At 41.6% G+C, this 25,788-nt stretch overlaps 1 long non-coding RNA gene and 1 pseudogene across 1 annotated transcript; one reads left to right on the forward strand and one right to left on the reverse strand.

Moving 5' to 3' along the window:
- Window positions 1–416: 416 nt before the first annotated feature.
- Window positions 417–3,215, reverse strand: LOC133852528 (probable aspartic proteinase GIP1; annotated as a pseudogene).
- A 6-nt stretch (window positions 3,216–3,221) lies between these two features.
- Window positions 3,222–4,694, forward strand: LOC133852390 (uncharacterized). Its single transcript, XR_009895929.1, has 2 exons — window positions 3,222–3,519; window positions 4,309–4,694. It is a non-coding gene; the product is annotated as an uncharacterized LOC133852390 (long non-coding RNA).
- The last annotated feature ends 21,094 nt before the right edge of the window (window positions 4,695–25,788 follow it).

Here is a 25,788-nt window from a genome sequence, read left to right on the forward strand (position 1 = left end):
ATTTTCTGGATTTAAACTGTTCATTCTTGCACGCACATTTGTGAGAATTCGCCACCGCTGGGCATTGGAGTTTGTTGGTAGCCTAGATTTTGGGGACATCACTGAAATCCAGCGACATCCGGCCACCGTCGCCAGATTCTAGCAGACCATATTCCGGCCAAACTAGTCGGAATATGGCCAGTACGGCTAGAATCCGGTTGTACTGTGCCAGATTTCCGTCAATTTGGCAGGAATATAATTTTTTCGTAAGAGCCAAATACCGAAAAATATTTTCAGGAAAAAATAATTTTGTTAAAGATAATTTACAACAAAAAACATTTTACACCGAAACAAACGGAAACACAAGTTTCTTCCCCAACTGCAGCATCTTCTTTGGCACTAGAAAGAGTAGATTTCAAGTTTGGATGGTGACTTGTTTATGTGCAGCATCTTCTTTCAGCTTCCAATTCATCCTGCAATGAAAAAAACATTTGGAGCATCTCCAACAGAGATTCACAAGGCTTATTTGAGAATTTGATTGGAAGTAAAATTGAAGTTGGCACATGAGGTCCCTAGGGCCTTGTTTGTTAAGTTACAGAACAGTACTCAGTAATGCGTGTACTGTTCATGTACTTTTCTTTTTAAATTTTTTTATATTTCCAAATACCAATCAACATCAAAACATTCTCACTTTTTTTACTTTTTCTCTCACATCAATAATTTTTTATTACCATTCAAATAAAAAAATTCACTACAATACAAAACTTTTTCACTTTTTTATATCACATCATCACTTTTTACTAATTTTAAAATTAACAACCCACTACTCTGTTCTGTTATGTTATGTACATGTCTTTGCCAAACAAGCCCCCAATCTCTTTGATTCGAGATCAAACCGAAACAGATTATCCTCCATCTGATGCCCTCCAATCACCACCGACGTCCTAGCATTGGGCCCACCATCCACAAATCCCAAGCACCACACGTCCACATCATCCCTCGAGATCCTGACCATTGAATTCAACCCGAAAATCCTCCAGAACACGTCATTGCTTTGCATCACGAGATCGACTGTGGGGACGGCTGGTCCCACTCGCGTACTAAAAACATCCTTCGCTGGATAGCACGCACCGAATGGCTCAACGGCGTTCGTTACGGTGAGGTTCAAAGCAGAGGCTTCGCTAACAAACAGCTCAGTAAAGGCTTTGAATAAGGACGTCTCCAATACAGTGTACGGATAGACGGTGCTGATCTTGGTCCCACTAGACTCGTTCTCATCTACTGTCAGGAGCGAGCTGTTGATCTGCACGGTCTTCCCGTTGACTTCTACTGAAGTCAAACCTATGAAATACTCATCGGACGGTTGTAGATAGTTCGTTATCACGGTGCTCCCGACCTGGTTCAGAATCAACGGCGTGTACATAAGCGATTTCGAGAGGTCAATTTTGGAAATTAAAGAATTAAAGTAGTAGGGCCCACTGGTGCCCAGGAACACCATGCCCGGATCCGAGCGCGTACCAGACAAGTATAGCACAAAATAGCGGGGGGAAGAGAGGCGGCACTAACCTGCGCCGGGAGCAAAAAATTGGAGCAGCCCAGGGCAGCCAGCAGGTACGTAGGAAGGGGGGCCGGTAGGGGCCATGGCCCCCCTCAACTTTTAAGAAGAAAAAATATTAAAGTGCAGATGAAACATTGCATATTGAAGTGCAGAAGTGGACGGCTGAAACTCAACTGGGACGCCGTCGTTGATAAGAAGAAAAAGATTATAAGAGTGGGTTTGGCTGTTAAGGACTCTTTGGGACAGCTTGCTGCTTTATGCATGACCCAGCCTTACATCTCTGATCCAGCCACTATGGAAGCCTTTGCTGCTCATCGTGGAATTCAGTTGTGCAGAGAGTTGGGCATCCGGAACATCATTCTTGAGGGAGATTCGCTTGAGATAGTCACTGCCATGCGGAAGAACAAAAGGTGGCGCAAGCTTACAGTATTATTGTTGATGAAGCTCGAATCCTCCTATCCCCTTTCCAGTCCTAGGAGATCAGCTTTGTGTGTAGAGAAGGGAACCACTTGGCTCATGGTTTGGCTCGTCTAGCTGTCTCTAAAGGAATCAACCACACTTGGCTAGACACGTGGCCAGATTGTCTTTCCAGAAGTTTTCTGATTGGTCTGTGTACTGATTAAGTTCTTTTTTTTTTTTTGAAAGGTGTACTGATTAAGTTCTAATACAGTTCGGTCTTTTTTCAAAAATAAAAAATAAAAAATAAAAAATAAATAATGCCACATTCTTTTATGCAAAAGTAACAGCTCCAGGTTGGTGGATCCATTAGCACCCATGAACGTACTCCAAGAGTGCCTGATGCAAAATTATTGAAAAAATAAGTCCAACAGTTTATAGATGTAAGCTGTTACAAAGAAAAAAAAATATTAAAATTGGATTATGTTTTTTTTTTACTTAAAATTTGCTTATATATACACACACACACACACACACACTTTAACCCTACTTTAAAAAAAAAAAAAAAAAAAAAAAAAAAAAAAAAAAAAAAAAAAAAAAAAAAATATTATTTGGCCCCCTCCCATTAAAATGTCTAGTTCCATCCCTGGCGGCCAGGCCGATGACCCCTTGGGTGAGGCCTTGAAGGAAGAAGGTCCACAAGCAGGAGAAGAGGAAGTCGAGGATGAGACGGAGTGGGCCCAGAGTGGAGCCGTCGGTGGTGGGCAATGCGAGGGTGTCAATGATGGCGTTGGCTAGGGTGGGCTTGCAGGTAACGAGGTTCTCAGGGAAGAGAGCGCAGGTGTCTTTGGCGCAGGCGGGGGCGGGGGCATCGTAGCAGTTGGAGCAGGCGAGTGAGTGGAGGGAAGCGCAGAGAGAGGCATTGCAAGGGATGTGGAGGTAAGTGGAGGAAGTGTAGTTCTGGTAACAGTCGAGCCAGGATAAGGAAGCGCCGAGGTCGAGGAGTAGTTTGGAGGGTTGGAGAGGGGTTTTGAGGTAAATTTCGACGGTGTATTGGCGGGTAGAATGGTCTTTGTGAATAGGAGCTAGGAGGGGTGTTCCTGTTTGGAGTGGAGCAGTGTAGCTCGTCTATACGGAGGACGAGGGTCAGACCCTCGTCCAACCCTCGTCCTACGTGGCACCTTCTTTAGTTTTTTTATTTTTTTATTTTTTTTTTATAAAAAAAAAAAAAAAAGAAAAATCCAAAAGAAAACCCGTGAAAGGCTTTTCCCTTTCCCCCCATTTCAGAAAAGCCATCTTCCTCAAAATTTCAAAATCCCTAAACTTTACCCCTCCATCTCCACCGTCCCCCTCCCCACCCACCGCCGACCGCTGCCGCCCACGACCACGCCGATCACTCCGAGCACGCCGCATGCCTACCAAGCCGACCATTTCAGCTTCCCCCTCCCCCACTAACAGCGTTTCAGCTTCTCTCCACCACGAGCACCGCTGATCTCCACCCACCGCCTACCAGGAACTCCAACGCATACCCACAGTCAGTCTCTCTCTCTGACTTATCCATGGATTTTCTTGATTTCTTGCTATGGGTACGTGCTACTCTGAGTTTTGAATAAATATTGGCAGTGGGTCTTGATTTTTTGGTTTGACATGGCTTCTATGGTTTTGTATTCGTTATTGTTCAAAAATTTAGGTTCTTTCAAAAAATACATGTTCTTTTTTGTATTCCTTGATGGCCTCACCATTTTCCTTGTTTTGGTGTTTGACTGTTTTCTTTGTTTCTCTTCGAAAGTTCAAATAATGATTTAATGTTGCTTCCATTTACACATATCCAAACAGATCCTAGACTCTACCTTAAACTAAATGGCAGATGGCATTGCGAATTTCCATTTTATCGATTGTGTTAATGTTTGTGTTCTCTTTCTTTCTTGCAAATGGCCGTATGGTTTTTTTTTTGCGTTTTAATTCTCTGATTTTTTATGAAGGCAGTAAACCAAATGATAATAGCAATTTATATCAGGAATTTCTAAATTATTTTTTACATCAATTGGTGTTTGGAAAATTAGCCTAATCAAACTGCTATGTTGAGTTTAACATATGTACACCCAAATACATAATGCTAAATTAGTCATGAATTAATATATTCTCTAGCCATTACTGCGAGAAAGAATTTAAGGATATTTGTGACTCAATATTTTGAAAGAAAATGGAGTAGGTAATGTTGTTTACAAATAATGTGCTTGTCATGGATTTGTTCCTGTTATACAAGAACTTTGTCTTCTATAATTTGTTCATTAATAGCTGTAATTCTTTTCCACAATTGCAGTTCCATTTTGGCCATTTTTAATGTAAATTTCTGCTACATTTTGGGTTAACAGGTGGAGTTACCCCCCATGCAAATTCCCATTGACATTCAACACTAAAGAGGCCTGCTATCTGCTTGAAGGAAAAGTTAAGGTTACTCCTGATGGGTCTTCCGAGTCAGTCGAGATAGGTGCCAGTGATTTGGTCGAATTCCCAATTACTGACTTACTGAAGCCTTTTGCCACACATTCTAGTGAATGTTGGATCAAGTAACCTATTTGGCACTACTTCTGTGTAAAGTGATGAAAACATGGTTTAAAAGTTTTGCTACTAGTTGCTTGTTTTGGAGTAGCTAAAATCTCTCCCATACAATATGTTTTTTGTGTATGTTTCTGGTGTACAGTGGTTATTAATGGTGTATTTCCTGAATTTACTTTGGCATTAAATTTCCAGTTTGACTTGAGCCTTCAAGGTGTATTATGAGAAGCTCAGTATTATAGAAACACCAACCATTTTGTTGGCAATCCAACTTGAGCTGTGTACTTTAGAATGTGAATCAGAGATGCAAATTTTAGTGCAGAATTAAATTCATATTCTTCTCAAACATCAACAGGGCACAAAATTTTGGCATAATCCACTTTGTTTCACTTAAGTACTCTAATTTGGTAACACATCATCAAACTTAACACCAAATTTAAACAATTTACTAAGGTCCATTTTAACTCTAAGGTTCAAAGGAAAATTTACTACAAAGAGAAAGGATTTTATCAAAAAATAACATAGTAAATAAATTAACAATGACAAAGTGCACTTTCATCTTTAACATATTCACATCCATCTACCCGCGGTTCTAAAACCAAACTTCAATATTTTTGGGCTCAATGTTGCCTTCGCAAAGAGCTAAAACATTACAGAAGAAAAATTACAGGAACAAAAAGAAACAAAACCAAAACAAGCACAAAATAGTGCCAAAACAACAAAAATATATTGTAACGTTGTTTGGTCTTCAATTTATTTTCTGCTTTGCTTCATCTTCACTCTAAGGAAATTCATCTTCATCTTGAGACAAAAGTTTACCTTTTTTTGATCTTCGATTAAGTTGCATTGGTCCATCTTCACCCCGAGGATGTTCTCAAAGTTTTAGGCTTTCCACAATGGCAAGGAGCCCCTACATTGGAAATAATTTTTCTAAATTTATATGACCAAGATAAATGAATAATGTATTTGTGGAAACAAGTTTGATCACACCTTGCATATACATGTGAAAGAATTCCAAGGATGCAAGCAAGTGGTAGTGACAAAGTTTAACTACTAGAAAACCACATAAATAAAAAAAATAAAACATTATGTTGCAATAATTCAAGAAGCATTAGGATGTCCATGTAAATTAAAAGCAAACTTCTTTCACCCTTTTGCGTTTTCAAATTTCATGATCATCTATCATTGCAACTGAATTTATTGTAAAACCTATACAAGAACTTAGCAATACCAAAATATGCAAAAAAAAAAAAAAAAAAAACACATTACTTAGACGCAGTTACTTAGAAGAGGATCAAATGGCCAGAAGAGCTTGAAGAACTCCTGGCTTGTTATCTGACATTGAATTCTGACAAATATCTTGACCTCATCATCAAGGTATTTCGGCAGGTGTGGTTCGACTTGAACCAGTCCTGTCTTATACTAAATTACAAAGTGAAGATTGTTGCTATGACTAACTACTCTTTAGATAATGATAGACAGACCTGTAATCATTTTGTAAATAGTTAACACAATGACTGCTATTATATTCCTAATTTGCAGAAACTTGTCGTTTTAGCCTCAATCCGTTGCATAAAAGAAAGAAAAAAAAGTTATGTTGCATCAGAATTTGTGTAAGCAACTCCAAGCAAGAATTTCTACAATATAAATGTGCCTTTGCATGATACATATCTGGAAGAAATTTGAAAGATGAGGTATTGTATTTAGTTGAAGTCATATGCTCTCCATCAGCACAATTGATTGAAGTGAATTTTGTTCATTGACCACAAAGTTTACAGATCTTTCTGCGCAGTTATGGATGCTAAAGTTCACTGTTGCTTCCAATTAGGCCTAAACGCAGCAGAAACTTAACCAATAAAGTGAGCTGCTACTACTTCAAAACCTAAAGCTCTCAGGCCCCTCACCCACCAGTGACGAAAAAAAAAAACCACCCATTATAGACGCAGTTACGATAAGAAAGAGAAATGGTTAAAAAATCACCCACTACTAACAAAAAAAAAAAAAAAGAATCAAGAGATCTATTTTCTTTGAAAATGCCAAAGCAGACAACTCAAATGCGTGGGAGTGCACAAGAATCTCTTACCCATATGTACAACCAGAATATTGTAGTGAACCACATCGGGTCTAATTAGTGCTTCCTTTAGTAATTGGCAATTACTCTACAATCAAATCAACAAATAAAAAAACAATTTCTAATCATTTTCCAGACCACAAATTTCTCGAACTCATCTAATAAATATCCAAAAACAGCAGAAAACATTAATTCCAATCCCAACAAAAGTTTATAGCAAACGAAATAGATAATAACAAAAATTCACTAACATATGACCATACAGTCATTTTCAAGAAAGAAAGAGAACCCAAACATTAGCACAATCTATAAAATGGAAATTGGCAATGCCATCTGCCATTTAGTCTAAGGTTATCTGTGTAAATGTAAGCAACATTAAATCATTATTTTAACTTTTGAAGAGAAACAAAGAAAAAAGTCAAACACCGAACAAGGAAGATGGTGAGGCCATTCAAACAAGATTGATTAAAATTATTTTTACTGTAATTATCAAATGACAAGATTTGAACCTATAACAACTGTACCATAGTTGTTGTACTTAACAGACAATTAGTTGTGGAAATCATTTTTCGGTACTTTATCATGTTCAAGCTCCAGGAAAGTTGAAAAAATTAGTATGCTGTTCATTTCTCCTAAAGTTTTGTTTGCTTGAAGAACTCGCGTTGCTCCGTTTGAAAGAACCTAAATTTTTGAACAATAACAAATACAAAACCATAGAAAGTATGTCAAACCGAAACATCAAGACCCACTGCCAATATTTATTTTCAAAACTCAAGTTAACACCTACCCATACCAAGAAATCAAGAAAAACCCGTGGATAAGTCAGAGAGAGAGACTGAATGTGGGTCTGCGTTGGAGCTCTTGGTTGGCGGTGGGTGGCGATCGGTGATGCTCGTGATGGAGAGAAGCTGAAACGCTGTCGGTGGAGAGGGGAAGCTGAAACGGTTGGCTTGGTAGGCGTGCAGCATGCTCGGAGTGATCGACGTGGTCGTGGGCGGCAGCGGTCAGCGGTGGGTGCGGAGGGGGACGGTGGAGATGGGGGGATGAGGTTTGAGGATTTTGAAATTTTGAGGAAGATGGCTTTTCTGAAATGGGGGGAAAGGGAAAAGTCTTTCACGGGTTTTCTTTTGGATTTTTTTTTTAAAAACAAAATTAAAGAAGGTGCCACATAGGACGAGGGTCTGACCCTCGTCCTCCATATAGATGACCTCGGAGCAGTGATAGGTGGGGACAAACAATCGTCCTCCACCCCTTTTTTGTGTTTTTAAATAAAAAAAAATGAAAAAGTGTCCTATAATATTAGATCAGAGGACACTTTTTAATTTTTTTTTTTTGATATTATATTGAAAAGCAGGGGTGGGGGATGATTGTTTGTCCCCCACCTATCACTGCTCGTTTGGAGTGAGAGAGACAGAGAAGAAACAAGGAGAATTGATAGAGAATGGGCGTTTAATATAAAAAAATTAAAAAAATAAAAAAAATAAAAAAAATCAATAAAAAAAAAGTGTACTTTTGTTTTTGAAATTGTTTTTTTTAATATTAAAAAGTGGAAAGGGGACGGTTATCAATTCTCAGAAACAAGTGAAAGAAAGACGACAAGGAACGGTAGAGACATTGTTTTAGGTTTTTTTTGGATTCAGAGAGAGAGAGAGAGAGAGAGAGATCTGACAGAGTTTGGATTTCAATTGGATATGTCGGTGACAGCGGTGGATTTCAAGAGAAAGGGACTCCTTTCCACTCGGTCCTTTTTGGCCTTTTCCATTCTTCCATTTTTAACTTAAAAATAATACATCTCAAATTTCAATGGGTGGATTTTACGGTATACACAAACAAATGTTTGGTTTTTGATGGTTTACATGGAAAAGGAAGTACACCCTCGCTTTTATACAGAATGGAGAGGATTCAAATGCTCACCGTGTTTTTTATTTTATTTTTAAATATTGTTAAATTTATTATTGGGTTTGACCCTTTGATTAATAATTACATGAAATAACTTGACTTATAACCTCTTATCTTTAATTATATTCTAAATAATGTATTCAAATTTTAAAAAAATGTCAATTTAAGATATTCATCTTTCAATTTTTTAAAATTTTTTCGTTAAATTCTATCAAAATTTTCAAAATACCCTTCTTATTTTTGAAAAAAAAAATTAAAAAAAAAATTGCTAGGATTTAGGTATTAGTCAAAATTTAACAAAATTTGCAAAAATACCAATGCTTGAATCTTTGAAATGTTTTATAAATTTTTTTAAGAAAATAAACACATGAGTATTTTGAGAATTTTGATAGGATTTAACAAAAAATTCTACCGGATAGTTGAAATTGAAAAAATATTGAAAGAATAATACCTTAAATTGATGCTTTTTAAAATTTGTGTACCTTTTTTTCAAAAATGATAAAAGATCATGGGTTATAGGTAAAGTTTTCCCTGGTTACTTAAGAGTTTAAAACATAACAAATCACTTTTTATTAGGAGTAGAACCAGACATTTAAAGGTAAAGACAATTTTTTTTAAAAAAAAGTTGGGGGTAAAAAATTAGTTTTGGAGAGACATTTCATAAAAAATAAAAAATAAAAAAATAAAAAAAAAACACCAAAAAGTTTAAGGAAATTTTTAAAAATTTGGAGGCAATTTTAAAAATTTTGGGGTACTACCGGACTAATGTATACATGCTTCGCCCCTGCTTTTTATGGTGCACTACCTGACAAAGAACTCATTCTTTACAAGTTTAGTCCATTTTTTCATTATAACATCTTTAATAATAAATTAATAATAATAATAATAATAAATAATATAAATAAAAAATCACTAGCCTTGTGTGGTTTGGTAACCCTTCTGACCGTATGTCCATATCTAAGGTGATCGAATCACCTCCGCTCCCTCTAACCAAATATGAGGATTTGAAGGTGGTTTAGCCACCTCTCATGTTTACGAGGCTATGAAGCTATTTGTCAAAGACCAAATCCAATGAACCAATTTATCAAAAAAAAAAAAAAATTATTTTTTTTTTAACACAAGGATCTCTAGGATTTTGTTTGGACTAACTTGAACATGTGTAATTCTCTTATATAAGAGGGACCAAATAATTAGCAGATGACATTAGACTGTCCTTAAGAATAATTTATTGTACAAGTGAAAATAAATTCATTTTGCCATGATAGTATTTGAAATTTTGTTATAATGACAAACGAGAGGGACTTTATTGCAAGTATGTTTTAAACATTATTGGTCGCCGCTAGGTAATGGCAAGAAGGGATTAAGATCCTCTTTATTTGTCCAGATTTGAGAGAATTCATGCAGGTGATTGTAAGAGACTACTTATGAAACTTACCTGACCAAATAAAAATTGGGTTATCCAATCACTCATTCGGTCATGTGGGTCCCATAAGTAATCTCTGATAATTACCTACTCGAATTCTCTCAAATTCAGACAAATAATTATAGGAATCCTGATCCGACAAGAAACATCTCAGTTCGAGATTTTTTTTTATGGGAAAATGTAACAATTTCATTAATACACCCAAAGGGTAACAAAGTTACAGTTTACAGGGACCCAACATAATACAAGTACCCCATTACAGTTACCCCAGAACACAGATCATACCAACAGTTGCTACAAATAAGCCTAGCCAACAGAAAGGTGCCTCTACGTTGACATATGAACCTCTACTTGCACTATGGAGTTGGTCACAAACAATCTGTGCTTAAAAGCAATGACCAGGCTAAATCTAACCCAGAGCAAACTGTCAAATACAATCTGTTAAATACAAGAAAAACACCCAAAGTAGAAACTGCCGTCGTAGGAAACACCACTGGAGATGGCGCGTGTAACACGCACGCTGCCATCGGACAAACCCTTGCAGCAGCCTATACCAAGAAACCCCTGGACACCACAAGACACGGCATAAGATACGAAACGTAGCCATCATGCGCAGCCCAAAAAGTATAGAACATCCTAGCGCGTGAAGACCACGCTCCGATCACCATTGAGCTTTCCGGCCGTAGCAGGCAGCGCCTAAGCCAGAGAACAGCGATGAGCAAGGCTAGGGGGCACGTGTCAACTAGAGTGCGGCGAAACAGTGCAAATTTGGCCTCAAAGATTGATAAAAACTGAACCCCGGCCAAGCCCTTCCGCAAGCAACAAGAGCGGCAGACTCTCCCCCTCCGGAGCCTCTCTGGAATGTTTTCCTACCAAAACCAAAGAAAACTAAAAGAAACTAAAAAACTACACAAACCTCCATAGTTCAAACGGACTAGGAGGACTAAAACCACCATCGGAATAAGTCTGGGGGGACTCAAAACTCCAAACAGCCATAGTGGCTAGGAGACTTTAGCCTCCACTGGAACAACCCAGGGAGAAACAAAACCTCTCTAGCCCGAAAAGGGCTAAGAGAAGAAACAAAAACCAGGAGGAGGGAGGCTTGGAACCTCCCTCCCCCGGCAAACGACAAATACTGGTAGGGAGAACTTTTTGGAGAAAGGGGAAGAGGTCCCCTCTCTCTCTCTCCCACTTCGAGATTTTATGTTCAATAAATGTACAGATCTTGTTATTGAGATTTTCCCTTCATTTTTTCTCTCTATCATTTCATCTAATAGATGGGTTGGATCAAAAACCAGCTATATGATTATTTAAAAATATAATGATAAAGCTCCATTTGTTTCGGCCTAAAATATTTTTAAAAATCTTTTTCATATTTTTTGGTATTTGGTGCGATCTAAAAATCTTTGGAAAATGATTTCAATTTTTAAATTTCATAAATCATTTATGAGTTTGAGTTTCTCCAGTAAGCATAATATTAAATAAATTGCAAATAAAATAAGCAGCATAATTGAATATAAATACCTCCAGCCATTTTTGCTCAAACATATAAAGAAGCCTTAGCAATAAATAAAAATTCTGCAAAAGAAAATTTAGACAGAAGATCTTCTGACCTATGCCTATGAGTGTGCCAAAAGATGAATGTATAGGGCTCTTTATATAGGTAGGCCAGGGACCCTCGTCATTAATTAATTAGCTGATTATTCTCCTCCCATCAAGGAGAATAAATCAAAAATATTAATACAAAAAACCATTTTTATCATGTAATGTAATTTGGAATAAATCATATTAAATCCCTATATTAAATAATTATTGTTATGATAATTATTTAACATTTACCGTTACAACAAATTAAATGTGTCTGAGGAACACATATGTAATTTTTTATATTCTCCCACTTGGCCCTTATGACACATATAATTCCTTATGATGTTCGGTTCTTCAATATGATTATTACTTTATTTATTCCAACCATTCATGAAATCTTCCCACTCACTCAAGGAATATTACACATAAATCATGGCAATAAAACTTTATATAATAAGCCGTCCCTTCCATGCATTACATATATCATATTCCCAAAATGAGTACTATATGGGCAATTAAACTTTATGAATAAACTTTTCATAAGTTATTCGGGTCCAACTTTAATTTTATCTCCATGAAAATGTAACAAATGTGCACAAAACTTTATTAACAACAACTTGATGTCTATAGACCAAATAGAGAGAAACTAAGCAAAAATGAATTAATGAATTTCATATACTCCACATGACTTTATACTTTTTTTACCGATAAACTTTTAGTTATAGGATCCGCAATTATTAATTCAGTACTTATATGCTCAATAGACATTTTATGTCTATTTAATGTTCTCTCATACTGAGATACTTGACCTCGATATATTTATTTCTGCTTCTACTTATAAAAGAATATTACAGTAGAATTACCGCAGAACATCTTTATGGTCTAACTCTAAATCGACAATCTTGAGACTTTTAACAAAATGTCTCATCCATCATGCATGTGTAGTAAATTCAAAGCAGGCAAGAATTTTAATTTTCTTGGTAGACATAGCAATTATAGTCTGCTTTCTGCATCTCGAGGATATATCCCTCATTAAGAAAATGTATACCATAAAGTAGATTTTCTACTATCTACACAATAAGTAAAATTTGAAATCTGAATAACCAACCACCACCAAATAGTAGTGTATCTTTAGGTTAAGTTGTTCTTCTTGGTTTCTTGCGTATACCGCAAAACTTTATTTGTAGCACTTTATTGACCCAGTAATCTTACTATCAATCCAATGGTTAAATCCAGTGCAAGTCTATGTTTGCATTAGGTTGAATAATGCAGATGCTTACAAAAGACCTTTCATCTGCCCTTTGTTCCAATACATTTTGGGACATTTAATATGTATTAAATTTGTCCTTTTAGTTGTTACCGAAGGTGCAAAATCCTTCATTCTAAATCTTCCCAAAACTTATTCAATGTAGGCCTTCTAAGACAATGTTAATGTGTTTTATGTCTCTTGTGAATCTCTATGTCAAAGACATAAGAAGTTTCACCAAAATCTTTCATTTTAAAGTTTTGTAAGAGGAACTTTATGTAGCGAAACTTAAATCACTACTTACAAAATAATATCTACATATAAGACTAGAAAGATTACTTTACTCCAACTGACCTTAAGGTATATATACTAAGTAACAAGATTTTCAATAATCAGTGAAGCAATTATAACATTGTAAAAAGTATACTACCGACGGGAGATCTGTATTAACCCAAAAACAGATTTATTTATTTTGCAAGCATTCTGACTATTACCTATAAAATCTTTAGGTTGTCTCATGTAGACTTCATCTTTTAGATCCCAATTCAAGAAAGTTGTTTTCACATCCATTTGATGTAGCTCTAGATCAAAATGAGCTATTGTATCATATTGTGGAATGGTCTTCACTCATGGCTTGTGAAAACAATTTGGATCATCCTTAAGTCCGACATCAAAATCAGACTCTTAAGGTATACAACTTAATTATTATGAATTGCTGATCTCCTTATTTCATAGGATCTTCTTAATTCTACTTCATTTGCATTTTGCAAAGTCTGAGTAGATTCATACTGAACATGTTCTTCATGAGTTGATAATTCTAAAACTGATTGTAACTCAGGGTAATCAATTTGATTTTTCATAAGTACAATCAAACATCCTTCGTATGAAAGACCTTCCGTCAACTCTCGTGTTTCCTCTAAATAAAACTGTTAGGGATAAAATTAACCCTAGAGACACGTGGATTTAGAAACATCTTGGAGTTATGCCTCGGACATTTATTTCGGCCAGCAAAGAAAAGATTGCCTAGGTATAAATATATCTCGGAGGTATAACGACGTCTCGGTGCAAATACATCTCGGGGGCATAACGACGTCTCGGTCTTAACACTCAGGTTACGGTATGTAGAACATCCCGAGATCTCCTAGTCTGAATGGAGCGAACATATCTCGGGTATTTGGGTCTCGGAGTAACATCGCCTCGGAGGTGACATCAAGTCGGTATAATAACGTCTCGGCCTTTCACAACCCTGTTATGGTGCGGCGATATCCCAAGATCTCCAAGGCGGAGCGAACATATCTCGGATATCATCATCTCGGAGTTTGGTTGAAAGTTTGCCGCGGATGTCTCAGAATACGATAAGGATAGAATTCCATAAGATCAGGGAGAAAACTGCAATTCCATGATTAATGGGATAAGGTAGTTATTTATCTGAAATCAAATTTAAAGAGATACAAGCGCAGAGATACAAGCGCAATCAAACTGCAGATTCTACAATCTCATTCAAATTCTCTAAAGATAAGATTCAACTAAGCTAGGATTCAAACTCCTAATCCAACTAGGCGTCAAGAATTCTAGTAAGGTAGCAAGTCTGGTAAGACCACGAGCCCAGCCTATAAATAAAGACCACTGCACCAGGTATGAGATCACGCATTCTCTGAGTTCTTGAGATTGAGATATTCATCAGAAAATTGATTTGAACTGACTTAGGCATCGGAGTGGGCGTAGTCGGCACCCCCGACGAGTTATTTGTTATTTTTGCAGGATTGGAGTAGTTGATCAGGATCCAGTAGCGAATCACCAGGAGACACGTCACCATACCGGAAACTGTATCAACAGTTTGGCGCCGTCTGTGGGAATAAGGATAATCGTTCTTACGAAAAACAAATCCGCAATGGTGACTACAAGACGTTCCAAGTCGATCCAAAACGAAGCACCGCCTACCAGCCGAGACGATGCTCGTGGAGAAGAAGAATCTGCTGGACCAGAGGCCCGGATAACCCAACTGAGTCAACAGTTGGCCCAGGCACAGAAGAATGTGGAGGATTTGCTGGCTCAGAATGCTGTGCTCCTAGCCGCACGAACCCCGCCGCGGTTCAGTCATGATGCAGTCGATGGGACAAACCCTGAGGGAAACCCCGAAGGGTCAGGAGAGAGAGCCGAGCGGAATGAGGATCATGGAGAGCCCATCAATCCGGTTCCACCCACGGAGGCGGAAAGGAGGTTGCAGAAGATGGTCCAAGATCTGGGCGCAAAATATGACGTGCTGTCAAAGACGATTGATCAGAAGCGTGGTGGGAAGGAGTCTCTCGTAGATAACCTCTTTCAGCACAAGGAGTCGATATTCACCGAAGAAGTATCCAACTTCGATCTGCCTGTAAGATTCAAGGTACCTGATATCCCTGTTTTTTCAGGCAGTGAAGATCCGGTGGAGCACTTGGACAATTTCCGATCCCATGTATCATTGCACAAGACACCAGATGCTGTGGCATGCCGAGCTTTTCCTCTCACCTTGTCAGGAAAGGCCCGAGACTGGCTCAGGAATCTCACACCAAGGTCGATTGATTGCTTCGACACCCTTGGAAGGAAATTCCTGGCCCAGTTCGTATCCGGGAGAGCTAGAAGAAAACCCCGAGGATACTTACTCTCTGTACAGCAGGGACCGAATGAGTTTCTAAAAGACTATCTGTGGAGGTTCAACCAGGAGAAGCTGGACACAGAGAGTGCACCAGACGACTTCATCTACGGTGCAATTTTTCAAGGCTTGAAAAAAGATGGACCTCTGATGGCGGAATTGGCATTGAAACCGCCGAAAGATCTTCATACCTTTATGGTGAAGATGGACAGGTACATCAACCAAGAAGAAACGCTCCGAGCCCTCCTCAATAATTCCCAGCAACAACAACAGCCGTCCACCGAGAAGCCTAAGAAAAAGAAGAATCCTGAGCCCATACAGGATGCTGGTCCCGCAGAGTATAAGAAGGCGAAGAAGAATTTCGGAGATTACAAGTGGACACCATTGAACACCTCCATCACCGAGGTGCTCATGGAACTCAAGAAAGATCCGAATTACCAGAGGCCGAGACCCATTCCAGGGAATCCCCCTCCGCACTTGGCTCACAAGTACTGCGCCTTTCATGATTCACACAGTCATCTGACCGAGCAGTGTGTATCGTTGAGGCAATTGATCGAGAAATTCATTGAGAATGGGAAGCTAGTCCGATTCCTCGTCAATGAGAGGAATCAACAGGAGCGAGACCATTATCCGAGGCCTAGGAGGGAAGAGGATCGGGATAATAGAAGAAACTATCAACCGAGACAAGATGAGAGAAGAGGAAGAAGCCGAGAGCCAGCACCTCGGCCTCAGAGGGACGAAAGAAGGGAGAGAAGCAGAAGCAGGCCTCGGGGGGCGCAGCAAGGCAATCTCCCTATCATTCACACCATCTCGGGGGGATTTGGAGGAGGAGGTGAGTCCAACTCGGCTCAGAAGGCGTATGCCAGGCAGCTAGATGATTTCGAGGTTTACTCGGTCCAGAAGCCCCCAAAGTCTCGGAAATATAACCCTCTGGTTATAGGATTTTCTGATGATGATTATGCTGGAGTCTCGCTTCCGCACACAGACGCCGTAGTGGTCACCTTGACCATAGCAAATTATCAGACTCGGCGGATCCTCATTGACACTGGGAGCTCGGCTGATATTCTTTTTAAATCAGCTTTCGATCACATGGGTGTTCCGTCAGAAAAGCTGGTTCCAGTCTCACGCTAGCTACAGGGTTTTGCTGGGGAGAAAGTGTTGCCTCTCGGTTCTATCGATTTACCTGTGACAGCCGGGACTTATCTGAGGCAGAAAGTCATTATGGTGAAGTTCCTGATAGTTGATAAGGTCTCGGCTTACAATGCCATTATAGGACGTACGGCTCTCAATGACTTCAAAGCTGTGACTTCAACACCACATCTCAGCATGAAGTTTCCAATAGAAGAAGGAGTTGGAGAGGTAAAAGGAGACCAGAGAGAAGCTAGGAGGTGCTACAATCTGTCCTTGAAAGATACCCCGAGGCAGCACAGTCGGGGGGAGAAAACTAAGGAGGATGGAAAATAGCAGTCACCGTTGGGGGAGCCTGTGGAAGCCTTGGAGGAGTTCGAGATAGGCGACTCGGGAAAGAAAGTTCATATAGGCTCACAACTCCCTCAACCCATGAAGGAAGATCTGGTGGCGTTCTTGAGGTGCAACAAAGATGTATTTGCCTGGAGCCATGAAGATATGCCGGGGATTGATCCCTCGGTTATTGTCCATAAGCTGAATGTGGATCCAAATTATCGCCCAGTGAAGCAGAGAAGAAGAGCTTTTGCTGCCGAACGAAACATGGCTGTTGCTGAAGAAGTAGAGAAGTTGCTGAAAGCTGGATTCATCCGAGAGGTGGATTATCCCGAGTGGCTGGCCAATGTAGTGCTGGTGAAGAAGTCTAACGGGAAGTGGAGGATGTGCGTAGATTTCACCGACCTGAATAAAGCATGTCCGAAGGATAGCTTTCCCCTGCCTCGGATAGATTTATTGGTGGATTCGACGGCTGGACATGAGCTCTTAAGCTTCATGGATGCCTTCTCGGGGTACAATCAGATCTACATGGAGGAAACAGACCAGGAGAAAACTGCTTTCATCACAGACCGAGGACTTTACTGCTATAAGATGATGCCCTTCGGACTGAAGAATGCTGGAGCCACATATCAACGACTTGTGAACCGGATGTTTCAAAGTCAAATTGGCCGAAACGTTGAGGTATACGTAGATGACCTGCTGGTTAAAAGTGTTCGGGCAAACAGACACATAGAAGACCTATGAGAAACTTTTCGGACTCTAAGAAAATACAACATGAAACTCAACCCCGCGAAGTGTGCCTTTGGAGTTTCTTCAGGCAAGTTTTTGGGGTTTATGGTGTCACAGAGGGGCATTGAAGCTAATCCAGAGAAGGTCAGAGCTGTCCTCGAGATGGAGGCCCCGAGAACAACAAAACAACTCCAACGACTGACAGGAAGGATTGCGGCCTTGAACCGTTTCATATCACGATCGACAGATAAATGCCTTCTCTTCTTTAAAATTTTATGAAAAGCATTTATATGGAGTGAGGAGTGTGAGGAAGCTTTCAGGAAGTTGAAGGAATATCTAGCCAACCCACCACTGTTGAGCCGCCCAACTGAAGGGGAGATTCTTTATCTCTATCTGGCAGTCTCTCCCTCAGCAGTAAGCTCGGTGCTAGTCCGAGAAGATTCAGGAGTTCAGAAATCGGTTTACTTTACAAGTAAAGCACTGCATGGCGCGGAAGGGAGGTATCCTCGGATCGAGAAGTTGGCGTTCGCTTTGATCATTTCAGCCAGAAGATTGAGGCCATACTTTCAGGCTCACGCTGTCAGAGTTTTAACCGAGTATCCGATGAATAGGTGTTGCAAAAACCTGACCTCTCGGGAAGATTAGTCAACTGGGCGGTGGAACTCGAACAATTTGATATCGAGTTTCATCCTCGAACGGCTATCAAAGGGCAGGTTCTAGCAGATTTCCTGGCAGAATTCTTTAACATTCCTGAAGCAGAAGAACTTCCTAAGGAGTCAACCTGGGTGGTGTTTGTAGATGGCTCTTCTACACAGAGCAGAAGCGGAGTAGGAGTCCTCCTCAGGAATCCCGAAGGGCAAGAGTTCGGTTTTGCTGTAAAACTGGACTTCGTTACGACGAACAATGAAGCTGAGTACGAAGCGGTGATAGCAGGTTTGGCATTATCCCGAGAGATGGGGGCAACTAATGTCGAAATCCGGAGTGACTCTCAGGTGGTCGTAGGCCAAGTCCAAGGGCAATTCGAAGCACAAGAAGATAGAATGGCTAGGTATTTGGAAGAGGTGCAGCGATTCCAATCCTATTTCGAAAGGTTCGTCATCACAAAAATACCTCGGGAGGAAATTATCCGAGCAGATGAATTCTCAAAGATCGCGTCGGGAACAGAGGAAGAGATTGAAGCATCAAGAAGGCAGATTATTGTTCTGACCGAGCCTTCGATAGCCCCGAGGACCAAGGTTATGGAAGTAGACTCAGCACCAGAGGAGCCAGAATGGGCAAGGGACATTATCCAGTTTCTCAGACATGGATTGCTGCCCGAAGATAAGGTTGCGGCTCGGAGGGTGAAGATACAAGCAGCACGGTTCTGCCTTCTCGGGGAGATACTGTACAAAAGAGAATATTCCGAACCCCTACTCAAATGTCTCTCCGAGGCCGAGTCGAATTATGTTCTCAAGGAAATTCATGAAGGTGTGTGTGGAGACCACTGAGGAGGAAGGATACTGGCACAAAAAACCATCCGAGCGGGCTACTATTGGCCTACGATCAAGAAAGATTCAGCTCTTCTTGTCAAAACCTGTGACAAGTGCCAAAGATTCGCAAGAATCATGAAAGCAAGTCCCGAGAAGCTCACCCCCCTCACTTCTCCGTGGCCATTTGCAAAATGGGGGGTGGATATAGTTGGTCCAATGCCGGTAGGAAAAGGTGGACGGAAGTTCTTGATTGTAGCTGTAGATTACTTCACTAAATGGGCGGAAGCAGAAGCATTAGCAGCTATAACAACAGCGAATGTCATAACTTTCCTCTGGAAGTCGGTGGTGTGCCGGTTTGGGATTCCTCATGCTTTCGTCACAGATAATGGGAAACAGTTTGACTGTGAACCATTTCGGAAGTGGTGTTCAGAGCTCCGTATCCGAAACCATTATGCTTCGGTACAATACCCAAAGGCGAACGGTCAGGTAGAGGCGACGAACAAGACCCTGGTAAAGATTCTGAAGAAAAAGCTTGATAAGAAGAAAGGAGCATGGGTTGAATATGTTCCAGAGGTGCTGTAGTCGTACCGAACCACCAGAAGAACTCCAACGGGCGAGACACCATTCTCACTTACGTACGGAACCGAGGCGGTGATACCTGTGGAAGTAGGATCTCCAAGCTTCTGTGTGGCTCACTACAATCCAGGACTCAACGACGAAAATGCTAAGGTACACCTGGATCTTTTGCAGGAGAAAAGAGACGACGCTCATGTCACATGGGCGGCGTATCAGAATCGAACGGCTCAGTACTTTAACAAACGTGTGGTGCCCAGAAAGTTCCAGCTCAGAGATTGGGTACTCAGGAAGGTGAGCTTAATGACAAAAGATCCTACGGAAGGCAAAATGGGACCCGGATGGGAAGGTCCCTACAAGGTAATAGGATGCCATCAGAAGGGAGCTTATCGCTTGATGACCGAAACAGGGAAGATACTTCCAAGATCATGGAATGCCGAGCACCTGAAAAAATACTTTATGTAATTTATTGCTTTTTTCAGCTTTTTCCAAACAATTTCATATTCAATAAAGAATGTCTATTTCCAGTATTTATTGACAATGGCAGAAATCCAAGAATCAATCTGATTTATATTTAGGAAAAGTCTCTCGGTTTGTCCAACACCGAGAGCAGGAAAAGTCTCTCGGTTTGTCAACATCAAGAGCAGGAAAAGTCTCTCGGTTTGTCTAACACCGAGAGCAGGAAAAGTCTCTCGGTCAGTCAACACCGAGAGCAGGAAAAGTCTCTCGGTTTGTCTAACACCGAGAGCAGGAAAAGTCTCTCGGTCAGTCAACACCGAGAGCAGGAAAAGTCTCTCGGTTTGTCCAACACCGAGAGCAGGAAAAGTCTCTCGGTTTGTCTAACACCGAGAGCAGGAAAAGTCTCTCGGTCAGTCAACACCGATAGCAGGAAAAGTCTCTCGGTTTGTCCAACACCGAGAGCAGGAAAAGTCTCTCGGTTTGTCCAACACCGAGAGCAAGAAAAGTCTCTCGATTTGTCCAACACCGAGAGCAGGAAAAGTCTCTCGGTTTGTCTAACACCGAGAGCAGGAAAAGTCTCTTGGTCAGTCAACACCGAGAGCAGGAAAAGTCTCTCGGTTTGTCCAACACCGAGAGCAGGAAAAGTCTCTCGGTTTGTCTAACACCGAGAGCAGGAAAAGTCTCTCGGTCAGTCAACACCGAGAGCAAGAAAAGTCTCTCGGTTTGTCCAACACCGAGAGCAGGAAAAGTCTCTCGGTTTGTCTAACACAGAGAGCAGGAAAAGTGTCTCGGTCAGTCAACACCTAGAGCAGGAAAAGTCTCTCGGTTTGTCTAACACCGAGAGCAGGAAAAGTCTCTCGGTCAGTCAACACCGAGAGCAGGAAAAGTCTCTCGGTTTGTCCAACACCGAGAGCAGGAAAAGTCTCTCGGTTTGTCCAACACCGAGAGCAGGAAAAGTCTCTTGGTTTGTCTAACACCGAGAGCAGGAAAAGTCTCTCGGTCAGTCAACACCGAGAGCAGGAAAAGTCTCTCGGTTTGTCCAACATCGAGAGCAGGAAAAGTCTCTCGGTTTGTCCAACACCGAGAGCAAGAAAAGTCTCTCGGTTTGTCCAACACCGAGAGCAGGAAAAGCCTCTCGGTTAGTCCAACACCGAGAACAGGAAAAGATAATCTATTCCTCAGAGGATACGAAAAGACTACAGAAAAGAAAAATGCCTAAGTAAAAGGCTTCTTCGAATGCCACGATCAGAAAAGAAAGAATTAAAAGGTAAAAGTTTCATTCAAAAGATTTCATATTCGAAGTTTTGTACAAGTTGAAAAAAAAAAAAAAAAAAAGGAAAAGTTTAGGACAAGGCACGGCAGGATCGTCAAGAGGATCTTCTCGGGGATCTGGCGCGTCAAGACCCCAATTCGGAACATCAGGCATGAAGTCCTTACCGAACTCCTCCATCTCCTGGATGGCTTCTTCAGGAAAACCCACAAGCATCGGTCCAACCGTCTTGGGGTCAAATTTATATTGGGGATTTGTCACCAAGGTTCGAAAATTTTCGAAACCCCAATGGCAACCCCGAGCCCAACTCTGATCCCGAAGGTGTGGTGCATAGCTCAACTGCTTCAAATAACGCTTGAGCTTTGCCCGATCTGCGTCATATCGAGCCCTGAGCCTAATTAAGAGACTCTCAGAGTGATCCTGCGCCTTAACAGCTTTATCTCTCTCGGCTGCAAGTCTTTCAACTTCATCTTTGAGCTTGTCCTTTTCGGCTTCGGCACTCAAAGCATTTTTGCATGCCTCGGAGCATTCGTTCTGCACGGCCGACAAACAGATAGACAATTGATCTGCGCGATCCAGCTCGGAAGAAAGACTTGCAACAGAACGTGTGTACCGATCATTGGCCTCCAGTACTTCGTTCCTCAAACGAGCATTGGCAGAACGCATCTCGGATATGATCGAGTCCCGAGAGGCGAGTTCCTCGTCCTTGGATCGAAGAAGAGACTTCAGCGTCGCGACTTCGTTCTCTAAACCCAAGATACGAGCTTGCACTTCGGGGGCAGGAGTAGGCGGGGGCGCAGGACGATTCTCGTACTTCTGCCAGAGGGCGGTCATCTTCACAAGGAGCTATGAAGAGAAAAGTAAGCAAAGTCAGAATCAAGATGCAAACAGAATGAAAAGGCCTAGCTCCAGAAACTTACTTGATAATGGGAGATAAGAATGCCTTGAGCAATCTTCTTGGGAGAAGACGCCCCTGCATTTCCCAGATACCCATCGGGGATTAGGTTCTTTATAGCCTCCATTGGATGACCCAGGAGACCCCTGCCTAAAACTTCGAAACCGGCCGAGACCCTAGAGGAAGAACTAGGACCCACATGAGGTACATTCCCTACACTTGGAGCCGCTTCGGACCCGTCAGATCTTAATCCAGAAGGACTGGCCTCAACACGAGTAGAAGTCTCGGGAAGCACACCTGCTTCAGGGATAATACTCTCGGAGTCGATCCGAGACTCTTCAGGAACTCCGAGAGGGACAGATACTTCGGGCTGACTTACATTTTGAGCTTCAGATGCGGCGCCCGGCATATCTTGATCAACCGCTTCCCGAGAACTTCTAGGTTCTTCAATGTTTTCAACTTCAGGTGTCCCAGTATGAGTCTCAGGTTGTACAGGCGCAGGACATGAAACTTGGGGGGTGGTATGCCCTGTTTCACGATTTTCTTCAGGAAGTGGTGGATCATCTCGACGCTCCGGAGAAGAAGTTTGGGGAGTACCGTCAGCTTCAAACTCCTCAACGAGAGGCTCAGCTCGGGGGATGTCAGCCTCCTCGTCCATCTCTTCAAGAGATTCACCACATGAAGCAGAAGTCTCTTGACGCACTTCCTCGACACTGGTAGGTCTTATAACCGCCTTGCCCCACATCCGCTCGGCCTCCAAAAGCTTTTCAGCAATTCGGTCCTGGGCTGTGAACTTCCGCTTCCTGGTTGGATGCTTCACCCTGCGCGTGACGGGAATGTCTCGGGCCTCAGGTACATTCCCATCTCCTTCTCCAGACCTCTCGGGTTCCGGGGCGTCCGTTGTCGACTCGGGTTCCGGGGCATCCGTTGTCGAAGTCCCGAGAGGAGGTTCAGCAAAAGAATTTTCTGCACATTGTTCACCCTGGAACGAGGCCTCGGAGCCAGACTCATCCCTTAGAACAAAGGACGGAGCAGGACTAACCTCGGGTGTAAGAGAAACCTCGGGAATGAAACCCCGAAAGCTTGCAGATCCTTCTTCAACGTTCGCTCCAGACGACGGACCCGAAGGAGGAGTTCTCCTTACACCCAAAGCAGCCAAAGGAATTTTCTGTTTCTTTTGCACAGGGACATCCTCGAGAACTTCTTCAGAATTTTTGAACGACCTCTTCTTAGTAGCAGGCCTCGGAGATGGAGGGGCATCATTCCTCTTCTTAATAGCTCCCCTCTTGGTAATGAGCTGTTTGTCTCTCGGGATGTCGTATCCGAGAAATTGCCTTAAATTCTCCTAGGTAACAAGACTGTCAAAGTCGACTTCTTCAAACCTTTCGGCCTTGACCCTAGCAGCTGACCACCCACTTATCTCCTTGACATCCTCCAAGTCGGATATACTGAGCGAAGGGGGGTCGCTTCGGTCAGGAAGTAGCAATTGCCAGGTCCGAGGCATCCTACGGTCTTCAGGCAAAAGGGTACCCTCAGGGCATTCCCACTCCCCAGAAACTTGGAAGAATTGCATCTCCCAAAATTTGTTGTTTGTTAACCCATTCTTAAGCTTGATAAAGACAGGCGGGTGACGAACGCAGAGTTCAACCATCCCCTCCGCAGTTTTCCTCGGTCTGTAGATATTGAAAAATTGCTGGATTTTCATCTCCTTCTTCAACACAAGCCTCCAAAGGATGTAAGAGGCAAACAGATACCGCCAAGCATTAGGCATTATTTGACTGGGTGCGATCATTAGAAAAAGGACGAAGTCCCGAGCAATCTCCGGAAACGGTAATCGGAGCCCAGCAAGAAACATTCTCTCGTACAGGGTAACGTCGCCACCGTCGATAACCCGAGTTCCAGGCGCCTGGTAGAAAAACTTCACTGTTGGAGAAATTTCATAGTTTGAACGAAGGACACCCTCATGCTTCGCAAAGATGATGGTGTCGACCCTGCTCTCCAAAGGAGAAAGATCCACAAAGCCGTCAGACCTCTTTGTTCGAGCCCGAGATGAGGCGGGAGCAGTTGAGACAGTTTTCTTAGGAGCCATGGAAGAAAGAAGAAGGGTAGAAACAGAAAATACAGAGAAAGAAAAGTTTAACAATGGGGATCGAGAGAGAGAATAGGTAAGTGACGAGGAATGAACAGTAAAATATTCAAAACTTTAAATACCCCCTCCCCTACGTGTCTGAAATGCCAAAAGGCGCTGTCATTTCAAAATTTTTGAAGGTGAAAAGGCGCGCCTTCCGTATTCCAGGATTAAATGCACTGCCTCGACAATGCCATTTCATGATGACAAAAGGACGGCGGTACAGAGCTGACGTCGTCATTGGAAAAAGAAGCGGTAAGTTTTAAATGTTTGAACTGTTGAAAAGACGCGCCCTTCACAGTAGCAAGTACAGAGTGGCAGACGAAGAATAATTCCCTTATTTCCATTATCTCTGAAATCAGAGAATTAGGGGGGTAACTGTTAGGGATAAAATTAACCCTAGAGACACGTGGATTCAGAAACATCTCGGAGTTATGCCTCGGACATTTATTTCGGCCAGCAAAGAAAAGATTGCCTAGGTATAAATATATCTCGGAGGTATAACGACGTCTCGGTGCAAATACATCTCGGGGGCATAACGACGTCTCGGTCTTAACACTCAGGTTACGGTATGTAGAACATCCCGAGGTCTCCTAGTCTGAATGGAGCGAACATATCTCGGGTATTTGGGTCTCGGAGTAACATCGCCTCGGAGGTGACATCAAGTCGGTATAATAACGTCTCAGCCTTTCACAACCCTGTTATGGTGCGGCGATATCCCGAGATCTCCAAGGCGGAGCGAACATATCTCGGATATCATCATCTCGGAGTTTGGTTGAAAGTTTGCCGCGGATGTCTCAGAATACGATAAGGATAGAATTCCATAAGATCAGGGAGAAAACCGCAATTCCATGATTAATGGGATAAGGTAGTTATTTATCTGAAATCAAATTTAAAGAGATACAAGCGCAGAGATACAAGCACAATCAAACTGCAGATTCTACAATCTCATTCAAATTCTCTGAAGATAAGATTCAACTAAGCTAGGATTCAAACTCCTAATCCAACTAGGCGTCAAGAATTCTAGTAAGGTAGCAAGTCTGGTAAGACCACGAGCCCAGCCTATAAATAAAGACCACTGCACCAGGTATGAGATCACGCATTCTCTGAGTTCTTGAGATTGAGATATTCATCAGAAAATTGATTTGAACTGACTTAGGCATCGGAGTGGGCGTAGTCGGCACCCCCGACGAGTTGTTTGTTATTTTTGCAGGATTGGAGTAGTTGATCAGGATCCAGTAGCGAATCACCAGGAGACACGTCACCATACCGGAAACTGTATCAACAAAAACCTTTGAGAATAAACACTTCCACTAGGTTCAACATCCTCTAGAAATTTTACAATCAACAATTCTAGGATTATATAAGGATAATAAAACATAAAAAAACCCCTTAAAGTTTACTGTATAGCCTATAAAAGATCTGATGGTTGTCCTTGAATTTAATTTCTTTAG

This window comes from Alnus glutinosa, chromosome 12 (assembly GCF_958979055.1).
Source record: "Alnus glutinosa chromosome 12, dhAlnGlut1.1, whole genome shotgun sequence".
In the NCBI taxonomy this organism is placed as follows: Eukaryota; Viridiplantae; Streptophyta; class Magnoliopsida; order Fagales; family Betulaceae; genus Alnus; species Alnus glutinosa.